Source organism: Amia ocellicauda, chromosome 13, assembly GCF_036373705.1.
Source record: "Amia ocellicauda isolate fAmiCal2 chromosome 13, fAmiCal2.hap1, whole genome shotgun sequence".
Classification (NCBI taxonomy): Eukaryota; Metazoa; Chordata; class Actinopteri; order Amiiformes; family Amiidae; genus Amia; species Amia ocellicauda.
Window position 1 is genome coordinate 4,132,019 of NC_089862.1, and position 13,780 is coordinate 4,145,798.

Sequence of the window (13,780 nt, forward strand, 5' to 3'; positions counted from 1 at the left end):
GGGGTCGTCTTTAATGTCAATATGTATGTTAAAGTCCCCCAAAACATTTTACCAGAGTTTACCATGGTGAATGGCTAAGTCAGATAAGAGATCGCTAAATTCGGTCATAATACAGGAATAGGGGCCTGATGGCCTATAAACAGCTATAAGCTGAAGGTGGATTAAGCCTAAACCTGGTGAATTTCAAAAGATGTGAAGCTGTCAAATGGCTTAGTAGTCTGTGCGGTAGATGGTGGCTAGGCCCCCCCCACAGCCTGTTGTACGGGCCTTCTGGCATTAAGAGAAGTCAATAGGGGAGGCTTCTATTAATGGAATAGATCCATACATGCCGTCTGACGATTGCTCTCTCCTTTTCCTTCCTGACTGATTCTTCTCTCGTTTTGCCTTTTGCTAGTGTCCTTGTCACTACTGGTATTATGAGGCGCTCCCTGCAGCCCATTCAGGTTGCACAGGTAGTCCAGCTCCTCCAGTATGGCACATCCATACGTGGCGCTTGAAGAAAGTTTGCTGTGTCTCCCAGTACAGTCTCAAAAGCATGAAGGTGGGAGAGTTACGAATTTTGCAATGTACGGTGAAGATTTTGAGGTTTCCTAGTCTTCGATCACGGAGATCCGATGTGTGATTTAAGTGTCCCCGCAGTTTTCTTGAGCACTATATAATCTCCCGGTGGACATGTACATCCTGTCAGAATGGCCGAGTGGTCTAAGGCGCCAGACTCAAGGTGTTGTTCCCTCGAAGAGTGTAGAAGGGTTTTCTGGTCTCCTGATGGAGGCGTGGGTTCAAATCCCACTTCTGACAGATTGATTTATAGCATCACCAATGCTAGGAATTGCAAAAGTGTTCTTTTCACACTTGTGTGTAATGCATTCTGCAGCCATTTTACATAAACATGAGCAAATGCCTGGCAGAGAGATTGCTTTTGTTAGCTGAGTTGGTTAGAGCATGGCGTTAATAACTACAAGGTCTTGGGTTCGATCCTCACATCGACCAAGGCCAATCCAAGGTGCTCGTCTGTCTAGTACGAGTCCTATTTTTTGAAAGTTATAGACGACACTCCCTGAAGGCAAGCGTAGTAGTGCACTTAAGCAGTGGTAGGATCCACAAGACTTCATCAAGCCGTGTCAAAGTCGGCAATCTACATGCACACGGGAAAATGTCCTTTCTCTGCTTTGCTTTTCTCAGAACACTTCATTTGCATTCTGTCCTCTCATTGTTTCAACTCGTGGGCTCCTACCAATTCCTTATTACACAGAATTTGAGAGGGAAGCAAAGCCAATGGCTTCAAGAATCAACGCAAGTTTCATGAATTGCACATCTAAGCCATGTTGCCAACCAAACATTTAGCTTTTCGTCACCTCGACTCGGTTTCATAAGTGTTGAAAATCACGGAATCCTGCAATTCTGTGGCCTCATTCTCAAGGCTATCTTCTATAATACACCTCTCAAAAAAATAAGGGAACAAGTAATCATCACAGCATAACACCAAGTCAGATACACTTCAGGCATATCAATCTTTACAGTTAGGAAGCCTAAGCGGTTGTGAATCACTGTCTCCATTTTTGGTGCAATTGAAAGTGACAGCAGGTGCACCGGAGAGAGGCAACAGCAAGACAACCCCAAAAAGGGAATGGTTTTGCAGGTGGTGGCCACAGACGATTGCTCTCTCCTTATCCTTCCCGACTGATTCTTCTCTAGTTTTGCCTTTTGCTAGTGTCCTTGTCACTACTGGTATTATGAGGCGCTCCCTGCAGCCCATTCAGGTTGCACAGGTAGTCCAGCTCCTCCAGTATGGCACATCCATACATGCCGTCTGACGATTGCTCTCTCCTTATCCTTCCTGACTGATTCTTCTCTCGTTTTGCCTTTTGCTAGTGTCCTTGTCACTACTGGTAACATGAGGCGCTCCCTGCAGCCCATTCAGGTTGCACAGGTAGTCCAGCTCCTCCAGTATGGCACATCCATACGTGGCGCTTGAAGAAAGTTTGCTGTGTCTCCCAGTACAGTCTCAAAAGCATGAAGGTGGGAGAGTTATGAATTTTGCAATGTACGGTGAAGATTTTGAGGTTTCCTAGACTTCGATCACGGAGATCCGATGTGTGATTTAAGTGTCCCCGCAGTTTTCTTGAGCACTATATAATCTCCCGGTGGACACGTACATCCTGTCAGAATGGCCGAGTGGTCTAAGGCGCCAGACTCAAGGTGTTGTTCCCTCGAAGAGTGTAGAAGGGTTTTCTGGTCTCCTGATGGAGGCGTGGGTTCAAATCCCACTTCTGACAGATTGATTTATAGCATCACCAATGCTAGGAACTGCAAAAGTGTTCTTTTCACACTTGTGTGAAATGCATTTTGCAGCCATTTTACATAAACATGAGCAAATGCCTGGCAGAGAGATTGCTTTTGCTGGCTGGTTAGCTCAGTTGGTTAGAGCATGGTGTTAATAACTACAAGGTCTTGGGTTCGATCCTCACATTGACCAAGGCCAATCCAAGGTGCTCGTCTGCCTAGTTCAAGTCCTATTTTTTGAAAGTTATAGACGACACTCCCTGAAGGCAAGCGTAGTAGTGCACTTAAGCAGTGGTAGGATCCACAAGACTTCATCAAGCCGTGTCAATGTCAGCCATCTACATGCACATGGGAAAATGTCCTTTCTCTGCATTGCTTTTCTCAGAACACTTCATTTGCATTCTGTCCTCTGATTGTTTCAACTCGTGGGCTCCTGCCAAATCCTAATTACACAGACTTGGAGAGGGAATCAAAGCCAATGGCTTCAAGAATCAACGCAAGTTTCATGAATGGCACATCTAAGCCATGTTGCCAACCAGACATTTAGCTGTTGGTCACCTCGACTCGGTTTCATAAGTGTTGAAAGTCACGGAATCCAGCAATTCTGGCATATCGATCTTTACAGTTAGGAAGCCTAAGCGGTTGTGAATCACTGTCTCCATTTTTGGTGCAAATGAAAGTGACAGCAGGTGCACCGGAGAGAGGCAACAGCAAGACAACCCCAAAAAGGGAATGGTTTTGCAGGTGGTGGCCACAGACGATTGCTCTCTCCTTATCCTTCCCGACTGATTCTTCTCTAGTTTTGCCTTTTGCTAGTGTCCTTGTCACTACTGGTATTATGAGGCGCTCCCTGCAGCCCATTCAGGTTGCACAGGTAGTCCAGCTCCTCCAGTATGGCACATCCATACATGCCGTCTGACGATTGCTCTCTCCTTATCCTTCCTGACTGATTCTTCTCTCGTTTTGCCTTTTGCTAGTGTCCTTGTCACTACTGGTAACATGAGGCGCTCCCTGCAGCCCATTCAGGTTGCACAGGTAGTCCAGCTCCTCCAGTATGGCACATCCATACGTGGCGCTTGAAGAAAGTTTGCTGTGTCTCCCAGTACAGTCTCAAAAGCATGAAGGTGGGAGAGTTATGAATTTTGCAATGTACGGTGAAGATTTTGAGGTTTCCTAGACTTCGATCACGGAGATCCGATGTGTGATTTAAGTGTCCCCGCAGTTTTCTTGAGCACTATATAATCTCCCGGTGGACACGTACATCCTGTCAGAATGGCCGAGTGGTCTAAGGCGCCAGACTCAAGGTGTTGTTCCCTCGAAGAGTGTAGAAGGGTTTTCTGGTCTCCTGATGGAGGCGTGGGTTCAAATCCCACTTCTGACAGATTGATTTATAGCATCACCAATGCTAGGAACTGCAAAAGTGTTCGTTTCACACTTGTGTGAAATGCATTTTGCAGCCATTTTACATAAACATGAGCAAATGCCTGGCAGAGAGATTGCTTTTGCTGGCTGGTTAGCTCAGTTGGTTAGCGCATGGTGTTAATAACTACAAGGTCTTGGGTTCGATCCTCACATTGACCAAGGCCAATCCAAGGTGCTCGTCTGCCTAGTTCAAGTCCTATTTTTTGAAAGTTATAGACGACACTCCCTGAAGGCAAGCGTAGTAGTGCACTTAAGCAGTGGTAGGATCCACAAGACTTCATCAAGCCGTGTCAATGTCAGCCATCTACATGCACATGGGAAAATGTCCTTTCTCTGCATTGCTTTTCTCAGAACACTTCATTTGCATTCTGTCCTCTGATTGTTTCAACTCGTGGGCTCCTACCAATTCCTTATTACACAGACATGGAGAGGGAAGCAAAGCCAGTGGCTTCAAGAATCAACGCAAGTTTCATGAATGGCACATCTAAGCCATGTTGCCAACCAGACATTTAGTTGTTGGTCACCTCGACTCGGTTTCATAAGTGTTGAAAGTCACGGAATCCAGCAATTCTGGCATATCGATCTTTACAGTTAGGAAGCCTAAGCGGTTGTGAATCACTGTCTCCATTTTTGGTGCAAATGAAAGTGACAGCAGGTGCACCGGAGAGAGGCAACAGCAAGACAACCCCAAAAAGGGAATGGTTTTGCAGGTGGTGGCCACAGACGATTGCTCTCTCCTTATCCTTCCCGACTGATTCTTCTCTAGTTTTGCCTTTTGCTAGTGTCCTTGTCACTACTGGTATTATGAGGCGCTCCCTGCAGCCCATTCAGGTTGCACAGGTAGTCCAGCTCCTCCAGTATGGCACATCCATACATGCCGTCTGACGATTGCTCTCTCCTTATCCTTCCTGACTGATTCTTCTCTCGTTTTGCCTTTTGCTAGTGTCCTTGTCACTACTGGTAACATGAGGCGCTCCCTGCAGCCCATTCAGGTTGCACAGGTAGTCCAGCTCCTCCAGTATGGCACATCCATACGTGGCGCTTGAAGAAAGTTTGCTGTGTCTCCCAGTACAGTCTCAAAAGCATGAAGGTGGGAGAGTTATGAATTTTGCAATGTACGGTGAAGATTTTGAGGTTTCCTAGACTTCGATCACGGAGATCCGATGTGTGATTTAAGTGTCCCCGCAGTTTTCTTGAGCACTATATAATCTCCCGGTGGACACGTACATCCTGTCAGAATGGCCGAGTGGTCTAAGGCGCCAGACTCAAGGTGTTGTTCCCTCGAAGAGTGTAGAAGGGTTTTCTGGTCTCCTGATGGAGGCGTGGGTTCAAATCCCACTTCTGACAGATTGATTTATAGCATCACCAATGCTAGGAACTGCAAAAGTGTTCTTTTCACACTTGTGTGAAATGCATTTTGCAGCCATTTTACATAAACATGAGCAAATGCCTGGCAGAGAGATTGCTTTTGCTGGCTGGTTAGCTCAGTTGGTTAGAGCATGGTGTTAATAACTACAAGGTCTTGGGTTCGATCCTCACATTGACCAAGGCCAATCCAAGGTGCTCGTCTGCCTAGTTCAAGTCCTATTTTTTGAAAGTTATAGACGACACTCCCTGAAGGCAAGCGTAGTAGTGCACTTAAGCAGTGGTAGGATCCACAAGACTTCATCAAGCCGTGTCAATGTCAGCCATCTACATGCACATGGGAAAATGTCCTTTCTCTGCATTGCTTTTCTCAGAACACTTCATTTGCATTCTGTCCTCTGATTGTTTCAACTCGTGGGCTCCTACCAATTCCTTATTACACAGACTCGGAGAGGGAAGCAAAGCCAGTGGCTTCAAGAATCAACGCAAGTTTCATGAATGGCACATCTAAGCCATGTTGCCAACCAGACATTTAGCTGTTGGTCACCTCGACTCGGTTTCATAAGTGTTGAAAGTCACGGAATCCTGCAATTCTGTTGCCTCATTCTCAAGGCTATCTTCTATAATACACCACTCAAAAAAATAAGGGAACAAGTAATCATCACAGCATAACACCAAGTCAGATACACTTCAGGCATATCAATCTTTACAGTTAGGAAGCCTAAGTGGTTGTGAATCACTGTCTCCATTTTTGGTGCAAATGAAAGTGACAGCAGGTGCACCGGAGAGAGGCAACAGCAGGACAACCCCAAAAAGGGAATGGTTTTGCAGGTGGTGGCCACAGACGATTGCTCTCTCCTTATCCTTCCTGACTGATTCTTCTCTCGTTTTGCCTTTTGCTAGTGTCCTTGTAACTACTGGTAATATGAGGCACTCCCTGCAGCCCATTCAGGTTGCACAGGTAGTCCAGCTCCTCCAGTATGGCACATCCATACGTGGCGCTTGAAGAAAGTTTGCTGTGTCTCCCAGTACAGTCTCAAAAGCATGAAGGTGGGAGAGTTACGAATTTTGCAATGTACGGTGAAGATTTTGAGGTTTCCTAGACTTCGATCACGGAGATCCGATGTGTGATTTAAGTGTCCCCGCAGTTTTCTTCAGCACTATTTAATCTCCCGGTGGACACGTACATCCTGTCAGAATGGCCGAGCGGTCTAAGGCGCCAGACTCAAGGTGTTGTTCCCTTGAAGAGTGTAGAAGGGTTTTCTGGTCTCCTGATGGAGGCGTGGGTTCAAATCCCACTTCTGACAGATTGGTTTATAGCATCACCAATGCTAGGAATTGCAAAAGTGTTCTTTTCACACTTGTGTGTAATGCATTTTGCAGCCATTTTACATAAACATGAGCAAATGCCTGGCAGAGAGATTGTTTTTGCTGGCTGGTTAGCTCAGTTGGTTAGAGCATGGCGTTAATAACTACAAGGTCTTGGGTTCGATCCTCACATTGACCAAGGCCAATCCAAGGTGCTCGTTCGTCCAGTAAGAGTCATGTTTTTTGCAAGTTATAGATGAAACTCCCTGAAGGCAAGCGTAGTAGTGCACTTAAGCAGTGGTAGGATCCACAAGACTTCATCAAGCCGTGTCAAAGTCGCCCATCTACATGCACACGGGAAAATGTCCTTTCTCTGCTTTGCTTTTCTCAGAACACTTCATTTGCATTCTGTCCTCTGATTGTTTCAACTCGTGGGCTCCTGCCAAATCCTAATTACACAGACTTGGAGAGGGAATCAAAGCCAATGGCTTCAAGAATCAACGCAAGTTTCATGAATGGCACATCTAAGCCATGTTGCCAACCAGACATTTAGCTGTTGGTCACCTCGACTCGGTTTCATAAGTGTTGAAAGTCACGGAATCCAGCAATTCTGGCATATCGATCTTTACAGTTAGGAAGCCTAAGCGGTTGTGAATCACTGTCTCCATTTTTGGTGCAAATGAAAGTGACAGCAGGTGCACCGGAGAGAGGCAACAGCAAGACAACCCCAAAAAGGGAATGGTTTTGCAGGTGGTGGCCACAGACGATTGCTCTCTCCTTATCCTTCCCGACTGATTCTTCTCTAGTTTTGCCTTTTGCTAGTGTCCTTGTCACTACTGGTATTATGAGGCGCTCCCTGCAGCCCATTCAGGTTGCACAGGTAGTCCAGCTCCTCCAGTATGGCACATCCATACATGCCGTCTGACGATTGCTCTCTCCTTATCCTTCCTGACTGATTCTTCTCTCGTTTTGCCTTTTGCTAGTGTCCTTGTCACTACTGGTAACATGAGGCGCTCCCTGCAGCCCATTCAGGTTGCACAGGTAGTCCAGCTCCTCCAGTATGGCACATCCATACGTGGCGCTTGAAGAAAGTTTGCTGTGTCTCCCAGTACAGTCTCAAAAGCATGAAGGTGGGAGAGTTATGAATTTTGCAATGTACGGTGAAGATTTTGAGGTTTCCTAGACTTCGATCACGGAGATCCGATGTGTGATTTAAGTGTCCCCGCAATTTTCTTGAGCACTATATAATCTCCCGGTGGACACATACATCCTGTCAGAATGGCCGAGTGGTCTAAGGCGCCAGACTCAAGGTGTTGTTCCCTCGAAGAGTGTAGAAGGGTTTTCTGGTCTCCTGATGGAGGCGTGGGTTCAAATCCCACTTCTGACAGATTGATTTATAGCATCACCAATGCTAGGAACTGCAAAAGTGTTCTTTTCACACTTGTGTGAAATGCATTTTGCAGCCATTTTACATAAACATGAGCAAATGCCTGGCAGAGAGATTGCTTTTGCTGGCTGGTTAGCTCAGTTGGTTAGAGCATGGCGTTAATAACTACAAGGTCTTGGGTTCGATCCTCACATCGACCAAGGCCAATCCAAGGTGCTTGTCTGTCTAATACGAGTCCTATTATTTGAAAGTTATAGACAACACTTCCTGACGGCAAGCGTAGTAGTGCACTTAAGCAGTGGTAGGATCCACAAGACTTCATCAAGCCGTGTCAAAGTCGGCCATCTACATGCACACGGGAAAATGTTCTTTCTCTGCTTTGCTTTTCTCAGAACACTTCATTTGCATTCTGTCCTCTGATTGTTTCAACTCGTGGGCTCCTGCCAATTCTTAATTACACAGACTTGGAGAGGGAAGCAAAGCCAATGGCTTCAAGAATCAACGCAAGTTTCATGAATGGCACATCTAAGCCATGTTGCCAACCAAACATTTAGCTTTTCGTCACCTCGACTCGGTTTCATAATGTGTTGAAAGTCAAGGAATCCTGCAATTCTGTGGCCTCATTCTCAAGGCTATCATTTATAATACACCTCTCAAAAAAATAAGGGAACAAGTAATCATCACAGCATAACACCAAGTCAGATACACTTCAGGCATATCATTCTTTACAGTTAGGAAGCCTAAGCGGTTGTGAATCACTGTCTCCATTTTTGGTGCAAATGAAAGTGACAGCAGGTGCACCGGAGAGAGGCAACAGCAAGACAACCCCAAAAAGGGAATGGTTTTGCAGGTGGTGGCCACAGACGATTGCTCTCTCCTTATCCTTCCCGACTGATTCTTCTCTAGTTTTGCCTTTTGCTAGTGTCCTTGTCACTACTGGTAATATGAGGCGCTCCCTGCAGTCCATTCAGGTTGCACAGGTAGTCCAGCTCCTCCAGTATGGCACATCCATACATGCCGTCTGACGATTGCTCTCTCCTTATCCTTCCTGACTGATTCTTCTCTCGTTTTGCCTTTTGCTAGTGTCCTTGTCACTACTGGTAATATGAGGCGCTCCCTGCAGCCCATTCAGGTTGCACAGGTAGTCCAGCTCCTCCAGTATGGCACATCCATACGTGGCGCTTGAAGAAAGTTTGCTGTGTCTCCCAGTACAGTCTCAAAAACATGAAGGTGGGAGAGTTACGAATTTTGCAATGTACGGTGAAGATTTTGAGGTTTCCTAGACTTCGATCACGGAGATCCGATGTGTGATTTAAGTGTCCCCGCAGTTTTCTTGAGCACTATATAATCTCCCGGTGGACATGTACATCCTGTCAGAATGGCCGAGTGGTCTAAGGCGCCAGACTCAAGGTGTTGTTCCCTCGAAGAGTGTAGAAGGGTTTTCTGGTCTCCTGATGGAGGCGTGGTTTCAAATCCCACTTCTGACAGATTGATTTATAGCATCACCAATGCTAGGAATTGCAAAAGTGTTCTTTTCACACTTGTGTGTAATGCATTTTGCAGCCATTTTACATAAACATGAGCAAATGCCTGGCAGAGAGATTGCTTTTGCTGGCTGGTTAGCTGAGTTGGTTAGAGCATGGCGTTAATAACTACAAGGTCTTGGGTTCGATCCTCACATTGACCAAGGCCAATCCAAGGTGCTCGTCTGTCTAGTACGAGTCCTATTTTTTGAAAGTTATAGACGACACTCCCTGAAGGCAAGCGTAGTAGTGCACTTAAGCAGTGGTAGGATCCACAAGACTTCATCAAGCCGTGTCAAAGTCGGCAATCTACATGCACACGGGAAAATATCCTTTCTCTGCTTTGCTTTTCTCAGAACACTTCATTTGCATTCTGTCCTCTCATTGTTTCAACTCGTGGGCTCCTACCAATTCCTTATTACACAGAATTTGAGAGGGAAGCAAAGCCAATGGCTTCAAGAATCAACGCAAGTTTCATGAATTGCACATCTAAGCCATGTTGCCAACCAAACATTTAGCTTTTCGTCACCTCGACTCGGTTTCATAAGTGTTGAAAATCACGGAATCCTGCAATTCTGTGGCCTCATTCTCAAGGCTATCTTCTATAATACACCACTCAAAAAAATAAGGGAACAAGTAATCATCACAGCATAACACCAAGTCAGATACACTTCAGGCATATCAATCTTTACAGTTAGGAAGCCTAAGCGGTTGTGAATCACTGTCTCCATTTTTGGTGCAAATGAAAGTGACAGCAGGTGCACCGGAGAGAGGCAACAGCAGGACAACCCCAAAAAGGGAATGGTTTTGCAGGTGGTGGCCACAGACGATTGCTCTCTCCTTATCCTTCCTGACTGATTCTTCTCTCGTTTTGCCTTTTGCTAGTGTCCTTGTAACTACTGGTAATATGAGGCACTCCCTGCAGCCCATTCAGGTTGCACAGGTAGTCCAGCTCCTCCAGTATGGCACATCCATACGTGGCGCTTGAAGAAAGTTTGCTGTGTCTCCCAGTACAGTCTCAAAAGCATGAAGGTGGGAGAGTTACGAATTTTGCAATGTACGGTGAAGATTTTGAGGTTTCCTAGACTTCGATCACGGAGATCCGATGTGTGATTTAAGTGTCCCCGCAGTTTTCTTCAGCACTATTTAATCTCCCGGTGGACACGTACCTCCTGTCAGAATGGCCGAGCGGTCTAAGGCGCCAGACTCAAGGTGTTGTTCCCTTGAAGAGTGTAGAAGGGTTTTCTGGTCTCCTGATGGAGGCGTGGGTTCAAATCCCACTTCTGACAGATTGGTTTATAGCATCACCAATGCTAGGAATTGCAAAAGTGTTCTTTTCACACTTGTGTGTAATGCATTTTGCAGCCATTTTACATAAACATGAGCAAATGCCTGGCAGAGAGATTGCTTTTGCTGGCTGGTTAGCTGAGTTGGTTAGAGCATGGCGTTAATAACTACAAGATCTTGGGTTCGATCCTCACATCGACCCAGGCCAATCCAAGGTGCTCGTCTGCCTAGTTCGAGTCCTATTTTTTGAAAGTTATAGACGACACTCCCTGAAGGCAAGCGTAGTAGTGCACTTAAGCAGTGGTAGGATCCTCAAGACTTCATCAAGCCGTGTCAAAGTCGGCCATCTACATGCACACGGGAAAATGTCCTTTCTCTGCTTTGCTTTTCTCAGAACACTTCATTTGCATTCTGTCCTCTGATTGTTTCAACTCGTGGGCTCCTGCCAATTCTTAATTACACAGACTTGGAGAGGGAAGCAAAGCCAATGGCTTCAAGAATCAACACAAGTGTCATGAATGGCACATCTAAGCCATGTTGCCAACCAAACATTTAGCTTTTCGTCACCTCGACTCGGTTTCATAAGTGTTGAAAGTCACGGAATCCCGCAATTCTGTGGCCTCATTCTCAAGGCTATCTTCTATAATACACCACTCAAAAAAATAAGGGAACAAGTAATCATCACAGCATAACACCAAGTCAGTTACACTTCAGGCATATTAATCTGTACAGTTAGGAAGCCTAAGCGGTTGTGAATCACTGTCTCCTTTTTTGGTGCAAATGAAAGTGACAGCAGGTGCACCGGAGAGAGGAAACAGCAAGACCACCCCAATAAGGGAATGGTTTTGCAGGTGGTGGCCACGGACGATTGCTCTCTCCTTATCCTTCCTGACTGATTCTTCTCTAGTTTTGCCTTTTGCTAGTGTCCTTGTCACTACTGGTATTATGAGGTGCTCCCTGCAGCCCAATTAATGTAGAGTAGGAAGTCCAGCTCCTCCAGGATGTCACATCCATACGTGCTATCAGAAGAACCAGAAGGACCAGTATCTGCTTCTTTGTGCGAGGAGGAACAGGAGGAAACAGACTCTATGAGGGTAGCATGAGGGCCCGTCATCCTCTAGTGGGACCTGTGCTCACAGCCCAGCACCGTGCAGCTCGATTGGTATTCGTGAAAGAGTCTGGAGGCACCGTGGTGAACGTCATTCTGCCTGCAACATCATCCAGCATGACCGGTTTGGCTGCTGGTTTGGAGAGAAACACAAAGTGCCCTCTGTGTATTCACTATGCAACCATCAACAACTCTGACCTGGTCATATATACGTCCCAGGGCATCATCCTGTGTCTGGTCCATAGCGAAATCGGAAAACCTGTTGAAGGTGGGATCCAGTATTGGGCCTTCCACGGGAAGAAGGAGAGAGGAGGTGAGTCCCAGAACTCGTTCCTTCCCCTGGGTCCAACAGGGTACTGTTGGCTGCTACACGACTGGAGTCAGAGGGAAGGCTGTCCCTGCCCCGCTCATCACCTGCAGTCACTAATGGTGATCGGTCCCAAGAGACATGTCCCAATTGTGCCCCAGCCAAATCAGACAATGAGAGCCTAGGATCTTTAATATTGGACAGAAATTCAGAGCAGCCGCAACACCGGGCAGTACGTTCAAAGATGATGAAGAAAGCCTCTGGGTCGTCCTCCGGTCCCATCTTTGGAACCTGCAGACCTGCCCAAGCTGGGTTTGCTGCGGCCACAGCAGGGTTAGGTGCAGGAGTTGGTACTTGAAGTTGCTGGACAAGCGTCTCGAGAGTTTGTTGTTTTTGAGCCTGCAGCTTCACCACTGGGGCCAACAACTGTTCCACTGGAGACGCCTCCATAGCTGTCCTTCCGGGTACAGAGTTCAGGGTAAGTATGTCACAAAGCTTCCCCACATTGGCCACCAATTGTAAATGCCGGACACAATAAACGGAGAGAGTCTCGGGTTCCGGCGGTGTCCGAGCTTTATTGGGGTTCACAATAGTCCAACAGAAAAAAACACAAAAAGGGGAAAACAAGGCAAAACCAGCACACAAAACATCCACATAAACAGGGTGCTCCGGGCAGTCAGAGGTAGGATCACCAGTCCTCCTTCTCAATGGTTAGCTGTCTCCCTCGGGGAAGGAGAGGGATTAAATAGATGAAGCACACCTGCCAATGACGTCACAGTCGCCTCAGTGCTCATTGCATGCAGCCGTGAGCTCACAAGCTGTCTGCGAAGCAGCGGACAACACGGCTGCAACACATGAGCACCTAATTAGTGTGCGTCAGCAGCAGCCATGCCGTGACAGACAGCGTCCTGCCAAAATCACAATAAGATGTATAAAAGTACAGAAAAACAAAATGTAATAAACTATAAATGATCTTTAATACATAGAACTAAAGAAAATAGGTTTAGTGTTTACAGATTCCTTTTTGGAAATACAATGACATGCATTACAAATGAGTATTTACATTTTATTTACAGCTGGTGCTCATGTGTCACTGTGCCCCTCAGGCTGTGGCAGGTGGTGACATATTGGGCAGCCAGGGAGGCTGTGTGTCCCTCCTCCAGGAGGACTGACCATTTTAATTTTTTCTCAGTTTTGTCAAAGGTAGGGTGGCATTCATTATTTTGTTAAGGAATGTGTCCCTTATTTTGGGCATATTTATTGCATTGCAGGAGGAAGTGCAACTCTCTCTCTCTGTCTCTTTCTCTCTCTGTGTGCGTCCGTCTGTCACTGGAGGCGTTTGTCGTCCCCGTCCAGTGACTCCCTCTTAACTCCCCCGGCCCCCTGGAGCGTGACCTACAGCCGAAGGGAGCGCCTGAGGGCTGGTTGGAAGCATCTTGGACTCGGGTTCCTCTTCATCACCAGAAGGGGGAGCCGGAGTAGATTCCTGCAGAGATTGACACTTGTTTTTTTGTTTCAGTAGAAACAGTGCGGAGGCGACCCTAATCCTGGTGGGGGGAGGTGTTTAAAAAAAAAAAGTTTTATCTTCTTCATAATGACATTATCCTTCAAGAAAAGACAAAGGGCATCAGATGATCAATACGTTAATACATCTCTTATAATCTCTCTTTAAAATACCAACTATTACAATGTTAACCATACATAAACAAAACAACCTATGCTTTTGTTTTTAATGTTGCTAGATCTCACAGTGATAAAATAAGGAAGATATGGTTTAACCAAAAAAGTTG

General features: G+C 46.2%; 8 non-coding genes across 8 annotated transcripts; all 8 read left to right on the forward strand.

Annotated features, from left to right (window-relative positions):
• Positions 1-683: 683 nt before the first annotated feature.
• Positions 684-798, forward strand: trnal-caa (transfer RNA leucine (anticodon CAA)). The gene is made up of 2 exons: positions 684-721; positions 753-798. It is a non-coding gene; the product is annotated as a tRNA-Leu (tRNA).
• A 1,363-nt stretch (positions 799-2,161) lies between these two features.
• trnal-caa (transfer RNA leucine (anticodon CAA)) lies at positions 2,162-2,276 on the forward strand. Its single transcript has 2 exons — positions 2,162-2,199; positions 2,231-2,276. It is a non-coding gene; the product is annotated as a tRNA-Leu (tRNA).
• Positions 2,277-3,549: 1,273 nt separating this feature from the next.
• Positions 3,550-3,664, forward strand: trnal-caa (transfer RNA leucine (anticodon CAA)). Its single transcript has 2 exons — positions 3,550-3,587; positions 3,619-3,664. It is a non-coding gene; the product is annotated as a tRNA-Leu (tRNA).
• Positions 3,665-4,937: 1,273 nt separating this feature from the next.
• trnal-caa (transfer RNA leucine (anticodon CAA)) lies at positions 4,938-5,052 on the forward strand. The gene is made up of 2 exons: positions 4,938-4,975; positions 5,007-5,052. It is a non-coding gene; the product is annotated as a tRNA-Leu (tRNA).
• Positions 5,053-6,262: 1,210 nt separating this feature from the next.
• Positions 6,263-6,377, forward strand: trnal-caa (transfer RNA leucine (anticodon CAA)). The gene is made up of 2 exons: positions 6,263-6,300; positions 6,332-6,377. It is a non-coding gene; the product is annotated as a tRNA-Leu (tRNA).
• Positions 6,378-7,650: 1,273 nt separating this feature from the next.
• Positions 7,651-7,765, forward strand: trnal-caa (transfer RNA leucine (anticodon CAA)). The gene is made up of 2 exons: positions 7,651-7,688; positions 7,720-7,765. It is a non-coding gene; the product is annotated as a tRNA-Leu (tRNA).
• A 1,372-nt stretch (positions 7,766-9,137) lies between these two features.
• On the forward strand, positions 9,138-9,252 carry trnal-caa (transfer RNA leucine (anticodon CAA)). Its single transcript has 2 exons — positions 9,138-9,175; positions 9,207-9,252. It is a non-coding gene; the product is annotated as a tRNA-Leu (tRNA).
• A 1,210-nt stretch (positions 9,253-10,462) lies between these two features.
• trnal-caa (transfer RNA leucine (anticodon CAA)) lies at positions 10,463-10,577 on the forward strand. The gene is made up of 2 exons: positions 10,463-10,500; positions 10,532-10,577. It is a non-coding gene; the product is annotated as a tRNA-Leu (tRNA).
• Positions 10,578-13,780: the final 3,203 nt, after the last annotated feature.